General features: G+C 53.1%; 1 protein-coding gene across 5 annotated transcripts in view; it reads left to right on the forward strand.

The window, feature by feature from the left end:
* The window catches only part of MUS81 (MUS81 structure-specific endonuclease subunit), a 138,006-nt gene that overhangs the window by 1,110 nt on the left and 114,196 nt on the right, over positions 1-22,700 (forward strand). The window lies entirely within an intron of this gene.

Raw genomic sequence — 22,700 nt, forward strand, 5'->3', positions numbered from 1 at the left:
ACGTGATGATAGCAGGCGTCTCCCTTTGTTGATTTTCAAGCCACAGGATTCAGTCTCTCCTGGTGTAGGGATCTGCACAGAGTGAGGAGGGAGAAAAAGGAGGCTGGCTTTGTCACGGTGTTGTAGTGGAAGGAGGCTGACACTGCTGCTGTCCGTGCTGTGTATACATATCATGGTGTAGAAGTGTGTGTGAGGGGGAGGCGGCTGCTGCTGCTGCCAGTTCTGTACCTTTGCTGTGTATACATGTCATGGTGTAATAGTGTCTGAGAGGATGAATTTAGCACTGCTGCTGCATGTATCTGTGCTGTGTATACTTCATGGTGTTGTGTGTGGAAGGCTGCACTGCCTGTGTTGTGTATACAGGTCATGGAGTAGTAGTTTGTGAAGGAGAGGCTGGTGTGTGTGTGTGTGTGTGTGTGTGTGTGTGTGTGTGTGTGTGTGTGTGTGTGTGTGTGTGTGTGTGTGTGTGTGTGTGTGTATATATATATATATATATATATATATATATATATATATATATATACACATCTCTATCTCTATCTCTCTCAAGCACTGCCTGTGCTGTCAGCTCTGTATCAGTTCTGTATTGAAGTGTGTGTGATCATTGAACATGGTAAAACATCACAGATGCATTGAACATTTGGCCCCAAGAGCTAGCTATATAATGCCAACCAGGACTCGTGCAGCACCAGCTGCAGGATTGAAACACCTGAGCCTGCAGTGATACCACTGATTCATCAGAACATTGCGCTCTCACCATACCCCTTCTTATTACACATGCTTTCCAAGTTCCCCTTATATGGCATGAGGTCCTGACTAATGTGACGTTTCTCTGTTTCGTAAGCATTCATGATATAGAAAGTAAACCGACACGCCAGTCCATGCACACGTATCACGCTTCTCTCTGTTGTAACAACCAGAGCCGTAATGTCTGGTTGTTATCTCTACTGAAATACACAGAGCACCGCTCTGCCAGTTGTTACAGGCCCCTCCTTGTGGAAAATGACTGGTTTCCCTGCTGTGTCCACTACACACACCACAATGTAAATAGCTACCAGTCTGCACTGCTCTGAAGATGTGACAGTGGGGTCCCTATAGTGCAGGGTTTCCCAACTCCAGTCCTCAAGTACCCCCAACAGGTCAGGTTTTCACGATATCCCAGCACAGGTAGCTCAGTCGATGACTGCATCACCTCTGGGACCACACTATTAAAGGGTCAGTCCCTGCTAGGACTGAAGGGAACTACTAGCAGTGGCAGGTTTAATAGGTTACACGTGGGTGATTGATTCCTTTAAAAAAAAAATAATAATGCTTAAATGCCTAATGGCTCCATAGCAAGTTAGCAATGTAAGCTTGAGATACCTTTTACTATCTTTATCTAGCCTCTATCGTGACAATGTTATTTGTAATTTCTTGAATATCCATAGATTTTGTCGTTTTGATTATTCCTTTTATGCTTCCAACCTTAGCAACAGAGATAAAGGGGAGGGACATTTAGAGATAACATTAGAATTACATGGACCCGCAGAAAATAAAAACACATACATTTTCCGCACAAAAGTGGATTAGGGATTAAAAGAAGAAAATACTATTGGTAACACAATTTATAATGGGGGCCGTGTTTTGATGTTGTACAAAGTGTGAACATCCATTTATTTGAGACAACTTTGCATACAGGGTAAAAGCCGTGTCAGTGGGACTGCTGCATGTGGAAAGGTAACACCTTGTTACGCACACCGTGAGATCCTGTGTCTGCTCTAGAGCCCATCCCTTCTCTGCTTAAAGTTACACTGCTCTGATTTTCTTCCACATCATGCTATCTACACCACAGATAAGGTTGAGTCCATGGTCAGCGCTTATCCGCTGAGGCTTGTCAGTGAGCCCTGCAGCCGCAATGAGAGCGGCTTTAGCAGGGGCTCGTGCACGCTTCCACAGGTGTGCGGAAGCGTAGCCGACAATTTTTTTTTTAGTTTAAGCGCTCACAGGAGCGCAGAGCTGGTCACGGGAGTGGTTCGCCCAATGAGGGCGAACCAGCTCCGTGACGTCACTGGCCTGCCCCCCCAACACGCCCCCGGACGGCGCGCGAACTAAGGCCAGGGAAAGCACCCACTTTGGCTCAGCCTCCGCACGGCTGAAGTATCTATGGACTCACCCTAAGGGTATCATGTTCTTTCTGTTATCCTGCATGGGGGGTAGAGCTGATCGACGGGTGTCAGAATCCCTCTGCGTGGGTCCCACATACATACATGTCCCTCTGCTTGGGTCCCACATACATACATGTCCCTCTGCATGAGTCCCACGTACATACATCTCCCTCTGCGTGGGTCCCACGTACATACATCTCCCTCTGCGTGGATCCCACGTACATACATCTCCCTCTGCGTGGATCCCACGTACATACATCTCCCTCTGCTCTGTGTGAGTCCCACATAAATAGATGTCCCTTTTCTCTGCATGAGCCCATGTACATATATACATTTCCCTCTGCTCTGTATGTTTAATGGATCCCACATACATACATGTCCCTCTGCGTGGGTCCCATGTACATACATCTCCTCGGCTCCACGTGAGTCCCATGTACATAGATGCCCCTTTGCTCTGCGTGGGTCCCACATACATGTCCCTCTGCATGGGTCCCATGTACATACATGTCCTCTGCGCTGCGTTGGGCCCATGTACATACATGTCCCTCTGCTCGACGTGTGTCCCACGTACATACATGTCCCTCTGCATGGGTCCCACGTACATACATGTCCTCTGCTCTGCGTTTGGCCCATGTACATACATGCATGTGCCTCTGCTCTGGATGGGTCCCACGTACATACATGTCCCTCTGCTCTGCATGTTTAATGGGTCCCACGTACATACATGTTCCTCTGCATGGGTCCCACGTACATACATGTCCCTCTGCTCTGCATGTTTAATGGGTCCCACGTACATACATGTTCCTCTGCATGGGTCCCACGTACATACATGTCCCTCTGCTCTGTGTGTTTAATGGGTCCCACGTACATACATGTTCCTCTGCATGGGTCCCACGTACATACATGTCCCTCTGCTCTGTGTGTTTAATGGGTCCCACGTACATACATGTTCCTCTGCATGGGTCCCACGTACATACATGTCCCTCTGCTCTGCGTGTTTAATGGGTCCCACGTACATACATGTCCCTCTGCTCTGCGTGTTTAATGGCTCCCACGTAGATACATGTTCCTCTGCATGGGTCCCACGTACATACATGTCCCTCTGCTCTGCGTGTTTAATGGGTCCCACGTACATACATGCCCCTCTGCATGGGTCCCACGTACATACATGTCCCTCTGCTCTGCGTGTTTAATGCTGGTTTCAGCGTTGATAATATATTTAGTCACTTAGCAGTTTTTCGGCTGTGACAATACATGACCTATTGCTTGTTTACGGGCTCCTCCCTGCTTCAGCAAATACAACGTGAGTTATAAAATAGTTTTGCAAAATATAGTAATGTAAAAGTAGTATTGTAAAATATGACAGTGGTGATAATTGAATCAATTCTGATAGTTTGTAAGAGCCCCAACCTAATAGAAAATGTTTTCTCCAAGATACAAGATTAGCCGCCGGGGAATTGCACAGAGGAATCTGTGATCACGCTAACGTAACATAGTTCTTACACCCAGAGTGGCTGTGCACGCGTGTAGCCGTGTTTCACATGATGAGATATTTAAAGGAAACACGTGTTCATATAAATGTACGCAAGATTTAGCAGGCGACCCTAGTAGCAAAATGATGACTCTGTTTGGCAAGAGATGGGGAAACTGTGAGCCATTAGTATGTCACTAAAAAGGGAACTGCAGTGTTAGTCTACAGCCAAGAATCAGGCGGCAAAGCCAGCCTGTGAGCAGCCCTCTTTCCCTCAGACCCGTTCTCTATCACACACAAGGCAAGTCCGGAGAGGACAATAAGGCCTTTTTGTTTTGTTTTTATCACTACATGGTCATTGCGAGGAAAATAGAAGCATTCACTGCCTGGAAATCTGTGGTCTGTGGTCTCTTCCTCTTTTCACTAAGTGAAGGTTATAATCCACAGGCTCAGACTGTCCTGTTAGTGTTAATCATGTTATCTTGCTAAACAAGCTTCTGTGCTCTGGAATAGGGGAACATGCTTTAAACTGGTTTCATTCCTACCTATCAGGTAGATCCCAATATGTGTCTCTCGGGTTCTACCTCCAACCCCTTGGATATCACCTGTGGTGTCCCGCAAAGGCTCTGTTCTGGGGCCCCTACTCTTTTCAGTCTTCATCAATGATCTACCTACAGCTTGTAAGGAAGCTTCAATACACATGTATGTGGCCTTCCCCTTGGCAAACTAGACACCCTCTACAACTCAATAGGCCACTTTGTCGTCCAATGCAACTACAACGTACATCACTGCGAAATTTTCCAAGAACTAGCTTGGTCATCACTCGAGTCTAGGCGCAAAGTTCACCTTTCCTGTCTTGCCTTCAAATACTTTCTGGGCAAACTACCCACCTACCTGAACAAGCTCCTCACCCCTACCACACGCAGCACGTATCCTCTGAGATCAGACTCCAAAAGACTGTTCATGGTCCCAAGGTTCAACAAAGTATCCGGCCGCTCCTCCTCTTACCGTGCACCCCAAAACCGGAACAATCTACCAGAGACTCTCACTCCCGCCACCAGTTGTTTCAAAAGTAAAGCGGTCTCACATTTTAATCTGGTCTGTAACTGCTATATAAGCCTATAATATATATTATCTCTAACTGTGCATGCAATGTCTTTATATATAATGTACTAGCTGATATACCCGGCGTTGCCCGTGATGTAATGTTCTGCCTCCCCCATCCTCCCTCTCAACTCCCTTCCCCCCTCTTCACAGCTGTTCAGGCTTCCCCCCTTCTCTCCTGACTCCCTCCCCCCCCTCTCTCTCCTGACTCCCTCTCTCCCCCCCCTCTCTCCTGACTCCCTCCTCCCCCCCCTCTCTCCTGACTCCCTCTCCCCCCCCCTCTCTCCTGACTCCCTCTCCCCCCCCTCTCTCCTGACTCCCTCTCTCCCCCCTCTCTCCTGACTCCCTCTCTCCCCCCTCTCTCCTGACTCCCTCTCTCCCCCCTCTCTCCTGACTCCCTCCCCCCCTCTCTCCTGACTAACTCCCCCCCTCTCTCCTGACTACCCCCCCCCCTCTCTCCTGACTGAATACCACCCCCCGCCTGTCCGCTGTGCGCCGCCATCTTACCGGGGGCATTTGCAGGAGGAAGGGGGTCCTTCCGGAGGCTGCCTGCCCACTGCCTGTCCACCCGCCGGGGAGGGAGGGAAGTGAGCGTTGGCGGCTGGGGCAGGAGGGCCGTGCCGCGCTTCCCCTCTGTCCGGGAGCCGATGAGAGGCAGAGGGAGAGGGAGAGAGAGAGAGTTGGGTGACGTCATAGAGCCGGGTGACGTCATAGAGCCACCAATCTGATTGGCCAGAGGCTGAGGACCAATCAGATTCACCGCAGCTAGTACCAACCTTTCGATTTTATATATTAAGAAGATAACCCTGTTCACCTAATGTAAATCATGTATTTGTAACCATGTATCTTTCACCTTAACTTTGTGTTAAGGACATACATGAAAACGAGAGGTAACTCTCAATGTATTACTTCCTGGTAAAACATTTAATAAAATCCTGGGGTTATATGTAATGTAGGGAGATCTGTGCTGGGTTTGGGGAGACAGAGACAGAGAGAGATGTATTCATCTATAGTCACTGAGTTAATAGTTATTTTTAATTATCTGTGTACATTTTGTATTGGTTATCATTGTATTCTTTTTCACATTGAGTAATTTAATATATTAACACCATTTAAGTGTATTATATAATCACAGATTAGGGTGTCAGTTGTGCACATATTGCTGCGCAGTCTAATTTAAATATATTTTGTGTTTTGTATATACAGTATATAATTTGAGATTTGGCGCTTATGCTGCATGTGTGTGTGTCACAGATACACACGTTGCTACACAGCCGTCCCCCAGATTTATATCTAATGTAGGGTGACATACACTTCTCCCCCTACAGAAAGAGCAGAGTAATTGATGTTTTTTACAGGGCCGAATCCCAATAGCACAACTCAAATAAAAAGAGATGGAGGGTTTCTGTGATCCAACAGAAGCACAGCAATTCCCAGCTCCTTTTTTCCATATGCCAACACATTGAGCGAGTAAAACAGGTGCCTCATTCAGCGAATGTAAGAGCGAGGGAGGGGAGATATACACAGGGGGAGGAGGGGAGATATACACAGGGGGAGGAGGCGAGTACAGGGCACAGCCACATCTCTGATTGTAAAAGGCTTCTTTTCTTCTGCTTCCTACTTTGCATTTTCCTGGGCAGAGAGAGGCTGAGGATTGCCCTATATGTCCTAATATGGACACAAGGCTGCGGTGGGCGTTCCTTCACCCACATAGGGCCTGTCAGGGGGGGAGGGGGGTGTTAAGGCGTCTGGGACTTCCTTTTTTGGAAGCAAGTTAAACCTTCCCAGCCCTGATGAAAGGCGGTGCAGCGAAGTCATCCCATGACACTCAGAAACACGCGGGGGGCTGGCGTGTGCTGCAGTCGCTGGAATATGTATTTGTTAAAGAGCTTGTTGTTGTTATTGCTTTATTGGTATACACAGTATGAATGGCAGCGCTCGTCTGGAAACACTGTAATCATTCCCTTCACGTTGTCACTCGCTAGTAGCAGTGGAAGGAGATGAGGAGAAAGGGGTCTGCACATTTAGGGGCTTATTCTATAACCGCCAGAGTGGCAATATGGGCCAAAAATAGCCCGGTCAGCCCTGTTGGCGGATATAGAATGAGCATCGTTGTGATATGTTACCCTGAAATATATCAACCCTATACAAAATAATCCACACATTATTACAGCATTCGATGCTGTTACTGCCCCGTCGCTGCCCCTCTGCCCCGTCGCTGCCCCTCTGCCCCGTCGCTGCCCCTCTGCCCCGTCGCTGCCCCTCTGCCCCGTCGCTGCCCCTCTGCCCCGTCGCTGCCCCTCTGCCCCGTCGCTGTCCCTCTGCCCCGTCGCTGTCCCTCTGCCCCGTCGCTGTCCCTCTGCCCCGTCGCTGCCCCCCTGCCCCGTCGCTGCCCCCCTGCCCCGTCGCTGTCCCTCTGCTCCGTCGCTGCCCCTCTGCCCCGTCGCTGTCCCTCTGCCCCGTCGCTGCCCCTCTGCCCCGTCGCTGCCCCCCTGCCCCGTCGCTGTCCCTCTGCCCCGTCGCTGCCCCGTCGCTGCCCCTCTGCCCCGTCGCTGTCCCTCTGCCCCGTCGCTGCCCCTCTGCCCCGTCGCTGTCCCTCTGCCCCGTCGCTGTCCCTCTGCCCCGTCGCTGCCCCCCTGCCCCGTCGCTGTCCCTCTGCCCCGTCGCTGTCCCTCTGCCCCGTCGCTGCCCCTCTGCCCCGTCGCTGCCCCTCTGCCCCGTCGCTGTCCCTCTGCCCCGTCGCTGCCCCTCTGCCCCGTCGCTGCCCCTCTGCCCCGTCGCTGCCCCTCTGCCCCGTCGCTGTCCCTCTGCCCCGTCGCTGTCCCTCTGCCCCGTCGCTGTCCCTCTGCCCCGTCGCTGTCCCTCTGCCCCGTCGCTGTCCCTCTGCCCCGTCGCTGCCCCTCTGCCCCGTCGCTGTCCCTCTGCCCCGTCGCTGTCCCTCTGCCACGTCGCTGCCCCTCTGCCCCGTCGCTGCCCCCCTGCCCCGTCGCTGTCCCTCTGCCCCGTCGCTGTCCCTCTGCCCCGTCGCTGCCCCCCTGCCCCGTCGCTGCCCCCCTGCCCCGTCGCTGCCCCTCTGCCACGTCGCTGTCCCTCTGCCCCGTCGCTGCCCCTCTGCCCCGTCGCTGCCCCTCTGCCCCGTCGCTGTCCCTCTGCCCCGTCGCTGTCCCTCTGCCCCGTCGCTGTCCCTCTGCCCCGTCGCTGTCCCTCTGCCCCGTCGCTGTCCCTCTGCTCCGTCGCTGTCCCTCTGCCCCGTCGCTGTCCCTCTGCCCCGTCGCTGTCCCTCTGCCCCGTCGCTGTCCCTCTGCCCCGTCGCTGTCCCTCTGCCCCGTCGCTGTCCCTCTGCCCCGTCGCTGTCCCTCTGCTCCGTCGCTGTCCCTCTGCCCCGTCGCTGCCCCTCTGCCCCGTCGCTGTCCCTCTGCCCCGTCGCTGCCCCGTCGCTGTCCCTCTGCCCCGTCGCTGCCCCGTCGCTGCCCCCTCTGCCCCGTCGCTGTCCCTCTGCCCCGTCGCTGTCCCTCTGCCCCGTCGCTGTCCCTCTGCCCCGTCGCTGTCCCTCTGCCCCGTCGCTGTCCCTCTGCCCCGTCGCTGTCCCTCTGCTCCGTCGCTGTCCCTCTGCTCCGTCGCTGTCCCTCTGCCCCGTCGCTGCCCCTCTGCCCCGTCGCTGTCCCTCTGCCCCGTCGCTGCCCCGTCGCTGCCCCGTCGCTGCCCCTCTGCCCCGTCGCTGCCCCTCTGCCCCGTCGCTGCCCCCCTGCCCCGTCGCTGCCCCTCTGCCCCGTCGCTGTCCCTCTGCCCCGTCGCTGTCCCTCTGCTCCGTCGCTGTCCCTCTGCTCCGTCGCTGCCCCTCTGCCCCGTCGCTGCCCCCCTGCCCTGTCGCTGCCCCCCTGCCCCGTCGCTGCCCCTCTGCCCCGTCGCTGCCCCTCTGCCCCATCGCTGTCCCTCTGCCCAGTCGCTGTCCCTCTGCCCCGTTGCTGTCCCTCTGCTCTGTCGCTGCCCCTCTGCCCCGTCGCTGCCCCCCTGCCCCGTCGCTGCCCCGTCGCTGCCCCGCTGCCCCGTCGCTGCCCCCCTGCCCCGTCGATGCCCCCCTGCCCCGTCGCTGCCCCTCTGCCCCGTCGCTGCCCCTCTGCCCCGTCGCTGCCCCTCTGCCCCGTCGCTGTCCCTCTGCCCCGTCGCTGTCCCTCTGCCCCGTCGTTGTCCCTCTGCCCCGTCGCTGCCCCTCTGCCCCGTCGCTGCCCCTCTGACCCGTCGCTGTCCCTCTGACCCGTCGCTGTCCCTCTGCCCCGTCGCTGCCCCCCTGCCCCGTCGCTGTCCCTCTGCCCCGTCGCTGCCCCTCTGCCCCGTCGCTGCCCCATCGCTGCCCCTCTGCCCCGTCGCTGTCCCTCTGCCCCGTCGCTGCCCCTCTGCCCTGTCGCTGCCCCTCTGCCCCGTCGCTGCCCCTCTGCCCCGTCGCTGCCCCTCTGCCCCGTCGCTGCCCCTCTGCCCCGTCGCTGTCCCTCTGCCCCGTCGCTGTCCCTCTGCCCCGTCGCTGCCCCTCTGCCCCGTCGCTGCCCCGTCGCTGCCCCTCTGCCCCGTCGCTGCCCCGTCGCTGCCCCTCTGCCCCGTCGCTGCCCCTCTGCCCCGTCGCTGCCCCTCTGCCCCGTCGCTGCCCCTCTGCTCCGTCGCTGTCCCTCTGCCCCGTCGCTGCCCCTCTGCCCCGTCGCTGTCCCTCTGCCCCGTCGCTGCCCCGTCGCTGCCCCGTCGCTGCCCCTCTGCCCCGTCGCTGCCCCTCTGCCCCGTCGCTGCCCCCCTGCCCCGTCGCTGCCCCTCTGCCCCGTCGCTGTCCCTCTGCCCCGTCGCTGTCCCTCTGCTCCGTCGCTGTCCCTCTGCTCCGTCGCTGCCCCTCTGCCCCGTCGCTGCCCCCCTGCCCTGTCGCTGCCCCCCTGCCCCGTCGCTGCCCCTCTGCCCCGTCGCTGCCCCTCTGCCCCATCGCTGTCCCTCTGCCCAGTCGCTGTCCCTCTGCTCTGTCGCTGCCCCTCTGCCCCGTCGCTGCCCCCCTGCCCCGTCGCTGCCCCGTCGCTGCCCCGCTGCCCCGTCGCTGCCCCCCTGCCCCGTCGATGCCCCCCTGCCCCGTCGCTGCCCCTCTGCCCCGTCGCTGCCCCTCTGCCCCGTCGCTGCCCCTCTGCCCCGTCGCTGTCCCTCTGCCCCGTCGCTGTCCCTCTGCCCCGTCGTTGTCCCTCTGCCCCGTCGCTGCCCCTCTGCCCCGTCGCTGCCCCTCTGACCCGTCGCTGTCCCTCTGACCCGTCGCTGTCCCTCTGCCCCGTCGCTGCCCCCCTGCCCCGTCGCTGTCCCTCTGCCCCGTCGCTGCCCCTCTGCCCCGTCGCTGCCCCATCGCTGCCCCTCTGCCCCGTCGCTGTCCCTCTGCCCCGTCGCTGCCCCTCTGCCCTGTCGCTGCCCCTCTGCCCCGTCGCTGCCCCTCTGCCCCGTCGCTGCCCCTCTGCCCCGTCGCTGCCCCTCTGCCCCGTCGCTGTCCCTCTGCCCCGTCGCTGTCCCTCTGCCCCGTCGCTGCCCCTCTGCCCCGTCGCTGCCCCGTCGCTGCCCCTCTGCCCCGTCGCTGCCCCGTCGCTGCCCCTCTGCCCCGTCGCTGCCCCTCTGCCCCGTCGCTGCCCCTCTGCCCCGTCGCTGCCCCTCTGCCCCGTCGCTGCCCCTCTGCCCCGTCGCTGCCCCGTCGCTGCCCCTCTGCCCCGTCGCTGTCCCTCTGCCCCGTCGCTGTCCCTCTGCCCCGTCGCTGCCCCTCTGCTCCGTCGCTGTCCCTCTGCCCCGTCGCTGTCCCTCTGCCTGTCGCTGCCCCCCTGCCCCGTCGCTGTCCCTCTGCCCCGTCGCTGTCCCTCTGCTCCGTCACTGTCCCTCTGCCCCGTCGCTGTCCCTCTGCCCCGTCGCTGCCCCGTCGCTGCCCCTCTGCCCCGTCGCTGTCCCTCTGCCCCGTCGCTGTCCCTCTGCCCCGTCGCTGCCCCTCTGCCCCGTCGCTGCCCCTCTGCCCCGTCGCTGTCCCTCTGCCCCGTCGCTGCCCCGTCGCTGCCCCTCTGCCCCGTCGCTGTCCCTCTGCCCCGTCGCTGTCCCTCTGCCCCGTCGCTGTCCCTCTGCCCCGTCGCTGCCCCTCTGCCCCGTCGCTGCCCCTCTGCTCCGTCGCTGCCCCTCTGCCCCGTCGCTGCCCCTCTGCTCCGTCGCTGCCCCTCTGCCCCGTCGCTGCCCCTCTGCCCCGTCGCTGTCCCTCTGCCCCGTCGCTGCCCCTCTGCCCCGTCGCTGCCCCTCTGCCCCGTCGCTGCCCCTCTGCCCCGTCGCTGCCCCTCTGCCCCGTCGCTGCCCCTCTGCCCCGTCGCTGCCCCTCTGCCCCGTCGCTGCCCCTCTGCCCCGTCGCTGTCCCTCTGCCCCGTCGCTGTCCTTCTGCCCCGTCTCTCCCTCTGCCTTGTGACTGTCTTTCTGCCCCATCTCTGCCCTTCAGCCTTTGGCACCTCTGTTCTTTCTCTCCCCAACTGATGGCTTTTCTCTTTCACGAATTCCTGTGTATTATCTGCGGTCTGTGTCCATCACTGTTCTGTGCTCTGTGTAACAGTGACTCCTGTCCCTTCTCTCGGCCATTGCCTCCTGCCTTTGTCCCCTCTGTACAGCATGACAGTGACTCCTGTCCCTTCTCTCTGCCATTGCCTCCTGCCTTTGTCCCCTCTGTACAGCATGAGAGTGACTCCTGTCCCTTCTCTCTGCCATCGCCTCCTGCCTTTGTCCCCTCTCTACAGTACTGTATGACAGTGACTCTTGTCCCTTCTCTCTGCCTCTGTCACGTCTGTACAGTATGACAGGGATTTTTCTCAGTGCTCATTCCCTTTGCTCTTTCTTCCTTACAGTCTCTCTTTCTGTCACTGGCTTCAGTCTCCCATATACCGTGCCCCTTCCCACTACCATTGTCTCTTTCCTTTGTCCGTGTCTGAATGAAAAAGAGAATGCAGCGAGACTGTCTGAAATACACTGTTAGGCTGAGATTATAGTAGGCGCGCGTGGCGGAGCGCATGGCGTCGTGCGCGCCTGTCGCTGGAGCGATCCGTGGCCTTTGAGTTTTCGATAACACACGTGATTAGAAGGCGTGGCGGAGACGTGGCCGTGACATCACAAGGCTGGTTTGGCCTTATTGGCTGAGCCGCTCACGTGACCCGGCCGTCGCGTGACAGACACATTTTTTTGGTCGGCTCAAAATTCTGCCGCGCCATTGCGCGCTCTATGGCCTGCCTCACAGAGGTGCGGCCTGTTGTGCGCACGGTCGCTCGCTCGCAGTATGGACGGGGCCTTACTTATAGTGACCCATTAAAGATATCTTCAAAAAACACCACAGAGGAAGAGGAAGCTGAAAACGGGGTGTCTGCCTCTTTCCCCCAACAGACAGGATGTAGGAAGCTGCCATTTGCAGGTCTGTTTATTATAGGATTTGAAGGAAACGGCAATCTGCACAGACTGCTGACTGCAAGCTCTCTAGTGTTTTTATTCTGTGCCGTGGAGGGTCTTTTCTTAAACCCCTTTCGCTGCTAGACGGGGCCTGCAGCGCGTTGCAAAGCAACCGGCTTCCTCGGAAACTTTCAGTCACCCTTAAAGTCATCCTTTACCTCTCCGAGTCCTGTGCTGAAGGAACGTGTCGCTGTGCTCAGGGAACACTGAATTCTGCATATCTGCTCCTAGTCCTCAAGGGCCACCAGGTCTTGGGGATACCCCTGCTTCAGCACAGGTGGCTCCATCAGTCCCAGCTTCAGCACAGGTGGCAGATAAACTTACATCCAAAATCTATTCCAAACTGGGTGTACTTTCTAGAAATAAATCCTGCGTCAGCACATTGCATCGCAGATGCTAATGCCAGTTATTGACTGGGGATATAGTGTATGGCAGGGGTGCGCAAACTTCTTTCTTTGTGCCCCCCTGCTTGCGCCCCCCCTCTTAATTTCTCGCCGGCATCGGCAATGCCATTTGACGTCGCGTTGTCATGGCAACACGTCGCCAGAAGCCGGCTAGGAGCAGGTAAGAGGGAGTTACAGAGGCCTCAAGCGCTCCCCCGGCATTTAATTGAAATGTTGTGGGAAATAGCACGGGGCCTCTGCACGCGCCGGCGAGTGAGCGGCGCCCGAAGGAGAACGGTAACATTGTTGGTCGAAGAGAACGATGTGATGCATCAAAATTGGTTAGAAATCCTCCACAATATGTGCAAATAATACTGGATGAAAAAAAGAGTCCATGAAGAATATGACAAATTGTCAGGTGTGGGCTAAGTGTCTAGTGGGGTCTGTTTAACCTCCACAACTGAGTCACTATATACACGCACACTAGTAACCAATATGTGATAAGCAGAGGCACTGGTAAACATATATATGCAGGGGCACGGCGGCCCTTACCTTGATGCTTGCAGGACTCCTATGCATCCAGGGCGTGCTGATCATCCAGGAAAGTATACAGCAAGAAGAGAGATGTTGATGTGAAGCACAGCCACGAATTCCAACTCAGCATGAGACCGGAAAGAATAATACAGATGAACACTCCAATCTTGCAACAGGTCAGGTTTATTGCAGGGTGGTGCAGCAAAAATAGGACTACACGAACGCACCTACGCGTTTCATGCACAAGGCACTTTATCAACATTGTTGGTCGGCCTGGGTACCGTATTGGAAGAGTATGGCCTTGTTGGATGGGCTTTGACACAATTTTCCGTTTGTGTTAATGACTTGCCCAGCCTCAGATTTTGTCCCCTCTTCCCAACCTTGCATAAACACACTGACACAATAGTTAGTGGATATAAATGGGCACAGCATTTATTAAATACAACATAATAACCAATATATAAACACCACATTTAACTTCCCGGGACCCGCCAGTTTGCTCCAAATAACCATACACTACAAAGCCCCCAGAATACCTGTGGCTTGAACCCCAAATCCCCACCACCGCTAAGATCCTGATGACACTGATGAAATCCCATTACTGGAGGGCACTACCACACCCGCCGTGTTAGCCTCGTATGTCACCGCCTCCCCCATTACCACCACAGGAGGTCAGACGTCCACCCGAGAGCCAAACCAGCAAGGTCCCCACAACCATCATTACACCATCCCGCCATGCTGCAAACATAATAACATCATGAACCCACAATGCTGCAACATAATTGACCCATTAGCACCCAAGAGGCCCAACAGGTACCGATCACTGGGCAATTAACCCACTCCAAAAACACAAATATATAAGGGAGGGGGGTGGGGCTTTTCCAAGGGGTTGGCTGGCCGGTCGACACTCTAGTCCTGGGCCCCGGGAAATCTGTCAGCAGTACTGCTACCATCCTCGGAGGGACTGGCCCTTTAATGGTGCGGCAGTCCAGCTACCATCCTCGGAGGGACTGACCCTTTAACGGTGCGGCAGTCCTGCTACCATCCTCGGAGGGACTGACCCTTTAACGGTGCGGCAGTCCTGCTACCATCCTCGGAGGGACTGACCCTTTAACGGTGCGGCAGTCCTGCTACCATCCTCGGAGGGACTGACCCTTTAACGGTGCGGCAGTACTGCTACCATCCTCGGAGGGACTGACCCTTTAACGGTGCGGCAGTACTGCGACCATCCTCGGACAACGACCACATCAAACGTAGTGATATTTAGGAGTTTATAAAACAATATTTAAAGTGACATTCCCTCCCGGGACCAACGTGCACTAATGGCAGTGATATATACAGTATAAGGGGTCACATCTGCGTGATTGATGCCTTTTTAATGAACTCCGACAGCTACAGTATAAGTATTTTAAAATCATTATGTAAAATCGGTTTATAAACACGGGGAGCTGAGATTTGAGGGGGTTTGCTTTCCTTTGGCTGCTCGCTATTGCCTGACGTCACTGTGTGTGTTCGATAAGGGTTTGCACAGGCAAAGCCCCCTCTCTCCCCCTCCTCTTATCTTTATAAACTCACTGATAAGGACACGATTGGGGGTAAGATTAAAGAAAACGCCTGAGGGCCAAACACTCCCCGAGAGGTCCTGAAGAAATTGAAATTGTAATTACTTTCCCCCAAAATGTAAGCAGGCACGTTTTTACTATTAGCATGGTTAGTTTTGTTTGGGGAAGCCCAATTGGATGGTCAACGTTTTCTTTTTGCCATAGTATGTTCTGTGGGCCGTGGCGTTGAGTGCGTGTGTCTTGTGATGAATGCACCTTTATCCGCTCTGTGTGTTTGCATTTCTGACGGTGTCAATTTTCCACTCTGTAACTTCCACTGATTTTTAGTGTGTTCACTAGGGAGCAGTGAGATTAACTCCTTCTGTGCCACGGCAGGAAAAATCCCCAACTTATCTATCTCGATCTATATGTCTGTCTCTCTGGGCAGCTGATTTCCACCACCTTTTATTAGGCACCAACAGGAAATGTAACAATCCCTCTAGAGTGTAAGCTCTGGGGACCAGTCATTACCTCATGTATCTGTGAACGTCTCTCCTTCCTTGTATGTCATTCAGTTTCTGTAACTTCCATCTCTCTGTGCCCCCTTTGTACCGCGTGGTGGGATATGTTAGCGCTTTACAAATAATGATAATACTAATAGGGCTCCTAAAATGATTAGGAACGGGACTGTATACTGTACTGACTGGGAGAAGGAAATGCATGTTTAACCACAGTTTTGTATTTAAAGCTGAATTATATTTGTGTGTGCGTATATATATATATATATATATATATATATATATATATATATATATATATATATATATAGCAGCAGCATCATCATCATCATGTTTCTTAGCACAGTGCTGGAGGTGCAGAGTAGTTGGGAGTGTATAGAGAAACGCAGTATGATTTCACACCGTCTGTTCTGTGTAAGGTAGCTGAAGATACTCTGCATTGTTACGCAATGTATTCTGCTACTTGCCCAGGTCTGGACATGTACACATACCCTGCTTTATTATACAGCACAGATTAGTCATTGTCACGGTGCTAGAAGAATAAAGGGACCGTTAGCATTATTATAAAGTCATTTCCAGGGGGAGGTGGGGGGGCAGGTTGCTAGAAAGAATACTCACCACTATTATATAGTGCAGGATGTTCATTTTAGGGTGGTTGGATACTCATCATTATACAGGGCACAATGTTCATTATCAACATATAGTGATACTCAACATAATTATACAGCGCAGCGAGTTCTTTACCAGTGTATTGCAAATTTAAATCCTGATACACAAATATTGTACCTCCAACTGGACCTATTTAGCCGGTACTGGACCTATTTAGCCAGTACTGGACCTATTTAGCCGGTACTGGACCTATTTAGCCGGTACTGGACCTATTTAGGTGAATACATAGTGTACAGAACAGTGTACTGTACTTTTATTCCACTCAAAAGATTTCCTCATAATAAAATATAACGTTTACTTTATATAGAAATAAAAGCAAACAAGAGAGGAAGAAACCTAGAAAGGTATAGTTAGAAACCCCTGGGAAAATCTGGAGTCACTATTATTAATAACAATTAGCCATTTTGATTATATTAATATTATATGTGCACCTATATTATAAAAGCACATTTGTGTTTGTGGTCAATAGTTCACATGGGCTGCAACACACAGAATTTTACCCTACAAGGATTGTGCGTTAACCTCCAGATTATACCAGGGGTTTGTAACTATACATTTCTAGGTTTCTTTTATTCGCATATAAATGTAAAGTGATTTTTTTATTATGAGGAGGTCTCTGGAGTGCAATACAAGGATACTGTTCTGTACAATATGTATCTCCCCTGCACTAATGTTTATCCGATCTGCACCTTCCGTCCCTAACACTATATGAAAGAATAAAGTGGAGCGTGATCCTTTCTTTATTTTGATACAGTGCCTATTTCTAATAATTACAGCAGCTTGAAGATAAATGACTGATTTGTTAAATGATCTGCGGGTTATAATGAGGACGTTATTACTACTATTTAATGAGGACACTGACTCTGTAACAATGACACTGAGTTTGTAGCAGGGGAAATGGTTCAATTCCCAGTGTCAGCTCCTTGTGACCTTGGGCAAGTCACTGTATCTCCCTGTGCCTCAGGCACCAAACACATAGATTGTAAGCTCTGCGGGGCAGGGACTGTGTCTGTAACATGCCTATGTGCTGCGTACCGCGCGCTGTACTGTAATTGAGACGCACTTTGTGTCCCATTGGGAGAAAAGCGCTATATGAAAAAGTTATTTTTATGATTATTATTATATATAAGTATATACTTATAAATCCACGTGTTTTATTGGTACAGCAATCTGAATGAATAGAATACACTGCAGGTGTTACGGAGCCTACGTAGGCGGTCCTCACTGAGTGTAAGCTCCTGTATCCCACACTGACAGGGGAACTAAAGCTTACCTAACTTCATGCACTTAATGTTGGAGGGCCTGAGCACGGCATGCTCATTATCAGGTAGTGGAAGTATATAGATACTCAGCAGTATTATACAGGATGACCTGAGGCTGCTGCCCTTTGCTCTCTCCCTTGCACGTACCTGCACGGTGACACTGAGCTCCAGGTGAGGCGTGGGGGGCGGGGCGCAGAAGGGGAGGGGTGGAAGGGTAGCAGGGTGTGCCTGGAATGCATTAGAAGCCACTGAAGCCCAGGGCATACAAATTCCAGACAACATCCCACAGCTGTCAGCTCCTCCTCCCCTCAGCTCCTGCTTGTCCTGTGTCAGCCTCCCTTCAGCTCCTGCTTGTCCTGTGTCAGCCTCCCCTCAGCTCCTGCTTCTCCTGTGTCAGCCTCCCCTCAGCTCCTGCTTGTCCTGTGTCAGCCTCCCCTCAGCTCCTGCTTGTCCTGTGTCAGCCTCCCCTCAGCTCCTGTGTCAGCCTCCCCTCTGCTCCTGCTTGTCCTGTGTCACCCTCCCCTCTGCTCCTGCTTGTCCTGTGTCACCCTCCCCTCAGCTCCTGCTTGTCCTGTGTCAGCCTCCCCTCAGCTCCTGCTTGTCCTGTGTCAGCCTCCCCTCTGCTCCTGCTTGTCCTGTGTCACCCTCCCCTCTGCTCCTGCTTGTCCTGTGTCAGCCTCCCCTCTGCTCCTGCTTGTCCTGTGTCAGCCTCCCCTCAGCTCCTGCTTGTCCTGTGTCAGCCTCCCCTCAGCTCCTGCTTGTCCTGTGTCAGCCTCCCCTCTGCTCCTGCTTGTCCTGTGTCAGCCTCCCCTCAGCTCCTGCTTATCATGTGTCAGCCTCCCCTCAGCTCCTGCTTGTCCTGTGTCAGCCTCCCCTCAACGCCTGCTTGTCCTGTGTCAGCCTCCCCTCTGCTCTTGCTTGTCCTGTGTCAGCCTCCCCTCAGCTCCTGCTTGTCCTGTGTCACCCTCCCCTCAGCTCCTGCTTGTCCTGTGTCAGCCTCCCCTCAGCTCCTGCTTGTCCTGTGTCAGCCTCCCCTCTGCTCCTGCTTTTCCTGTGTCAGCCTCCCCTCTGCTCCTGCTTGTCCTGTGTCAGCCTCCCCTCAGCTCCTGCTTGTCCTGTGTCAGCCTCCCCTCTGCTCCTGCGTGTCCTGTGTCACCCTCCCCTCTGCTCCTGCTTGTCCTGTGTCAGCCTCCCCTCAGCTCCTGCTTGTCCTGTGTCAGCCTCCCCTCAGCTCCTGTGTGTCCTGTGTCAGCCTCCCCTCAGCTCCTGCTTGTCCTGTGTCAGCCTCCCCTCAGCTCCTGCTTGTCCTGTGTCAGCCTCCCCTCAGCTCCTGCTTGTCCTGTGTCAGCCTCCCCTCTGCTCCTGTGTGTCCTGTGTCAGCCTCCCCTCTGCTCCTGCTTGTCCTGTGTCAGCCTCCCCTCAGATCCTGCTTGTCCTGTGTCAGCCTCCCCTCTGCTCCTGCTTGTCCTGTGTCAGCCTCCCCTCAGCTCCTGCTTGTCCTGTGTCAGCCTCCCCTCAGCTCCTGTGTGTCCTGTGTCAGCCTCCCCTCAGCTCCTGCTTGTCCTGTGTCAGCCTCCCCTCAGCTCCTGCTTGTCCTGTGTCAGCCTCCCCTCAGCTCCTGCTTGTCCTGTGTCAGCCTCCCCTCTGCTCCTGTGTGTCCTGTGTCAGCCTCCCCTCAGCTCCTGCTTGTCCTGTGTCAGCCTCCCCTCAGCTCCTGCTTGTCCTGTGTCAGCCTCCCCTCTGCTCCTGTGTGTCCTGTGTCAGCCTCCCCTCTGCTCCTGCTTGTCCTGTGTCAGCCTCCCCTCAGATCCTGCTTGTCCTGTGTCAGCCTCCCCTCTGCTCCTGCTTGTCCTGTGTCAGCCTCCCCTCTGCTCCTGGTTGTGTTCCATGTTAACCCCTTCACTGCTTTTTCTTTCAGAATGAATGTGTGTGTTAATAAAAATGAGAGATACGTGTTAATTTCTATATTTTCTAATATATAAACAGCCAACGCTAGAGACAAGAACCCTATATATACAGTGGTGAGAAAACGTTTGTGAACCTCTTAGGATTTCAAACATAACATTTTATTAGATCTTAATCTAAGTCCTAATAATAGATAAAGATAACTTGGTCAAACAAATGTCACAAAACCATGATACTTTTTCAACATTTATTTATCCACAAATGATTCAACATTCAATATCCAGAAAGTATGTGACCCTTTAGATTCAGTACCTGGTGGCGCCCCCTTGAGCAGCAATGACATCAGCTGCGCGTTTCCTGTAACTGCTGGTCATTCATCGGGTTTGAGGAATGTTGTCCCATTGCTCCTTACAGAACTGCTTCAACTCAGTGACGATATTTGATTGTTTCCTTGCATGGACCGCTCGCTTCAGGTCCTGCCACAACATTTCGATGGGGTTTAGGCCCGGACGTTGATTAGGCCACTCTAAAACACTGAATTTCTTCTTCTGCAGCCATTCTTTTGTAGATCTGCTTGTATGTTTAGGATTATAGTCTTGCTGCATGACCCACATTCGGTTCAGCTTCAGCTCACGGACGGATGGCCTGACATTCTCCTCTAGAATCTTCTGATACAATGCAGAATCCATGGTTGTGTCAATTATGGCAATACATTCAGGTCCTGGGGCAGCAAAGCAGCCCCAAACCATCACACTCCCACCACCATGCTTAATGAGTTTCTTCTGTTCGAACGCAGTGTTTGGTTTTCACCAAACAACGTTTTTGAGGCCAAAAAGTTCTACCTTTGAGTCGTCTGTCAAGAGAACATTGTTCCAGAAGTCTTGTGGATCATTTATGTGCTCTTTGGCGAACTTCAGATAGGCAGCAATGTTCTTTTTAGAGCGCAATGGTTTCCTCCTGGCTATCCTTACATGAACACCATTCTGGTTCAGTCTTTTCCTGATAGTTGAGTCATAAACACTCACATTAGCCGAGGCGAGAGTGGCCTGCAGATCCTTGGATCCTTGTGTTTGTTGTGACTTCCTGGATGATTTGCCGGTTTGTTCTTGGAGAGATTTTGGTAGGACGACTTCTCCTGGGTAGAGTGACTGTGGTCTTGAACTTTCACCATTTGTAGTCTGTCTGACAGTGGATTGGTGAAGCCCCAAATACTCAGAAATTGTTTTGTAACCCTTTCTAGACCGATGAGCATCAACGACTGCTTTTTTGAGGTCATCAGAAATTAATTTGGATCGTGGCATGACGTGTTTCCACACACATGTATGGTAAAGACCAAACTCACAATGTTTCTGATCTTTATATAGGGTGGGGCTATAAGGATCTCGCAATATGGCCGCTAAGGCAGGACATCTGCCTCTACATGGCCGCAAGCAGGAAGTCAGCCTCCTTCTGAACAATTGCCTGCACCTGTCTGCCCCCCTTATAAGGATTCATTACCCTCTCTTCCTTGCCTGTGCAATGTTCTGTTTCCCGGGCCTCCTATTACCGAATCCAACCTGCCTTGTTCCTCCTTGTTGCCGATCCCAGCCTGTGACCACGAGCAACCTGCTTTCTCCAGGTGTGTGTGTGTGTGTGTGTGTGTGTGTGTGATTACCTGTGTATATGTTTGTATGTAAATGTAATATGAGGACATGAAAGTTGTGTTCATTATATACATGAAGAAAAGACACACACAGCAATTTGAATTTTTTTTGTTTTTTAAAAACATTTTTTATTTATTATTTTTTTTTTTTAAACAAACCGCGGCTTTACCAGAAGTGCAATAAATGTCCTTGGTGAATCCTGTCCCGGGATGGGATTATTAGGCCAGGAAATGACTCTGCTCTTTTACTTGAGTCATATTTCCTGTTGGACTAAAGAAAACAGGTGAGGAAAGTGCCCACTATAATCTCCTCTGATGTCTTGTCCTACACGTCTGCAAAAGGCCATGGGCCATATTTACAATATCTAGCAATAGGAGGAGTTATAGGGAGCGGGTATATGGGGCAATAGGAGGAGTTATAGGGAGCGGGTATATGGGGCAATAGGAGGAGTTATAGGGAGCGGATATATGGGGCAATAGGAGGAGTTATAGGGAGCGGGTATATGGGGCAATAGGAGGAGTTATAGGGAGCGGGTATATGGGGCAATAAGAGGAGTTATAAGGAGGGGTTATATGGGGCAATAGGAGGAGTTATATGGGGCGGTTATATGGGGCAATAGGAGGAGTTACAGGGAGCGGTTATATGGGGTAATAGGAGGAGTTATAAGGAGCGGGTATATGGGGCAATAGGAGGAGTTATAGGGAGCGGATATATGGGGCAATAGGAGGAGTTATAGGGAGCGGATATATGGGGCAATAGGAGGAGTTATAGGGAGCGGGTATATGGGGCAATAGGAGGAGTTATAGGGAGCGGGTATATGGGGCAATAAGAGGAGTTATAAGGAGGGGTTATATGGGGCAATAGGAGGAGTTATATGGGGCGGTTATATGGGGCAATAGGAGGAGTTACAGGGAGCGGTTATATGGGGTAATAGGAGGAGTTATAAGGAGCGGGTATATGGGGCAATAGGAGGAGTTATAGGGAGCGGGTATATGGGGCAATAGGAGGAGTTATAGGGAGCGGGTATATGGGGCAATAGGAGGAGTTATAGGGAGGGGTTATATGGGGCAATAGGAGGAGTTATAGGTGGCGGTTATATGGGGCAATAGGAGGAGTTATAGGGGGCGGTTATATGGGGTAATAGGAGGCGTTATAGGGAGTGGTTATATGGGGCAATAGGAGTTATAGGTGGCGGTTATATGGGGCAATAGGAGGAGTTATAGGGAGGGGTTATATGGGGCAATAGGATGAGTTATACGGAGGGGTTTTATGGGGCAATAGGAGGAGTTATAGGGGGCGGTTATATGGGGCAATAGGACTTATAGGGAGCGGTTATATGGGGCGGTTATATGGGGCAATAGGAGGAGTTATAGGGAGGGGTTATATGGGGCAATAGGATGAGTTATAGGGAATGGTTATATGGGGCAATAGGATGAGTTATACGGAGGGGTTATATGGGGCAATAGGAGGAGTTATAGGGGGCGGTTATATGGGGCAATAGGACTTATATGGGGCGGTTATATGGGGCAATAGGAGGAGTTATAGGGAGGGGTTATATGGGGCAATAGGATGAGTTATAGGGAGGGGTTATATGGGGCAATAGGATGAGTTATACGGAGGGGTTATATGGGGCAATAGGAGTTATAGGGAGCGGTTATATGGGGCGGTTATATGGGGCAATAGGAGGAGTTATAGGGAGCGGTTATATGGTAATAGAAGCAGTTATAGGGTGCGGTTATATGGAATAATAGGAGGCATTATAGGAAGTGGTTATATGGAGTAATAGGAGTTATAGGGGGCAATAGGAGGAGTTATAGGGAGCGGGTATATGGGATAATTGGAGGCATTATAGGGAGTGGTTATATGGGGTAATAGGAGGAGTTATATGGTACAATAGGAGGAGTTTTAGGGAGCGGTTATATGGGGCAATTGGAGGGGTTATATGGAGTAATAGGAGTTATAGGTAGAGGTTATATGGAGTAATCGAGTGTTTTGCATACATGGGCATTACTAGATTGTAAGCTCTTCAGAATCACAATACTTTCATTGTTGTCACATGTAT

The sequence above is a fragment of the Ascaphus truei genome, chromosome 14 (assembly GCF_040206685.1).
Source record: "Ascaphus truei isolate aAscTru1 chromosome 14, aAscTru1.hap1, whole genome shotgun sequence".
Lineage (NCBI taxonomy): Eukaryota > Metazoa > Chordata > Amphibia > Anura > Ascaphidae > Ascaphus > Ascaphus truei.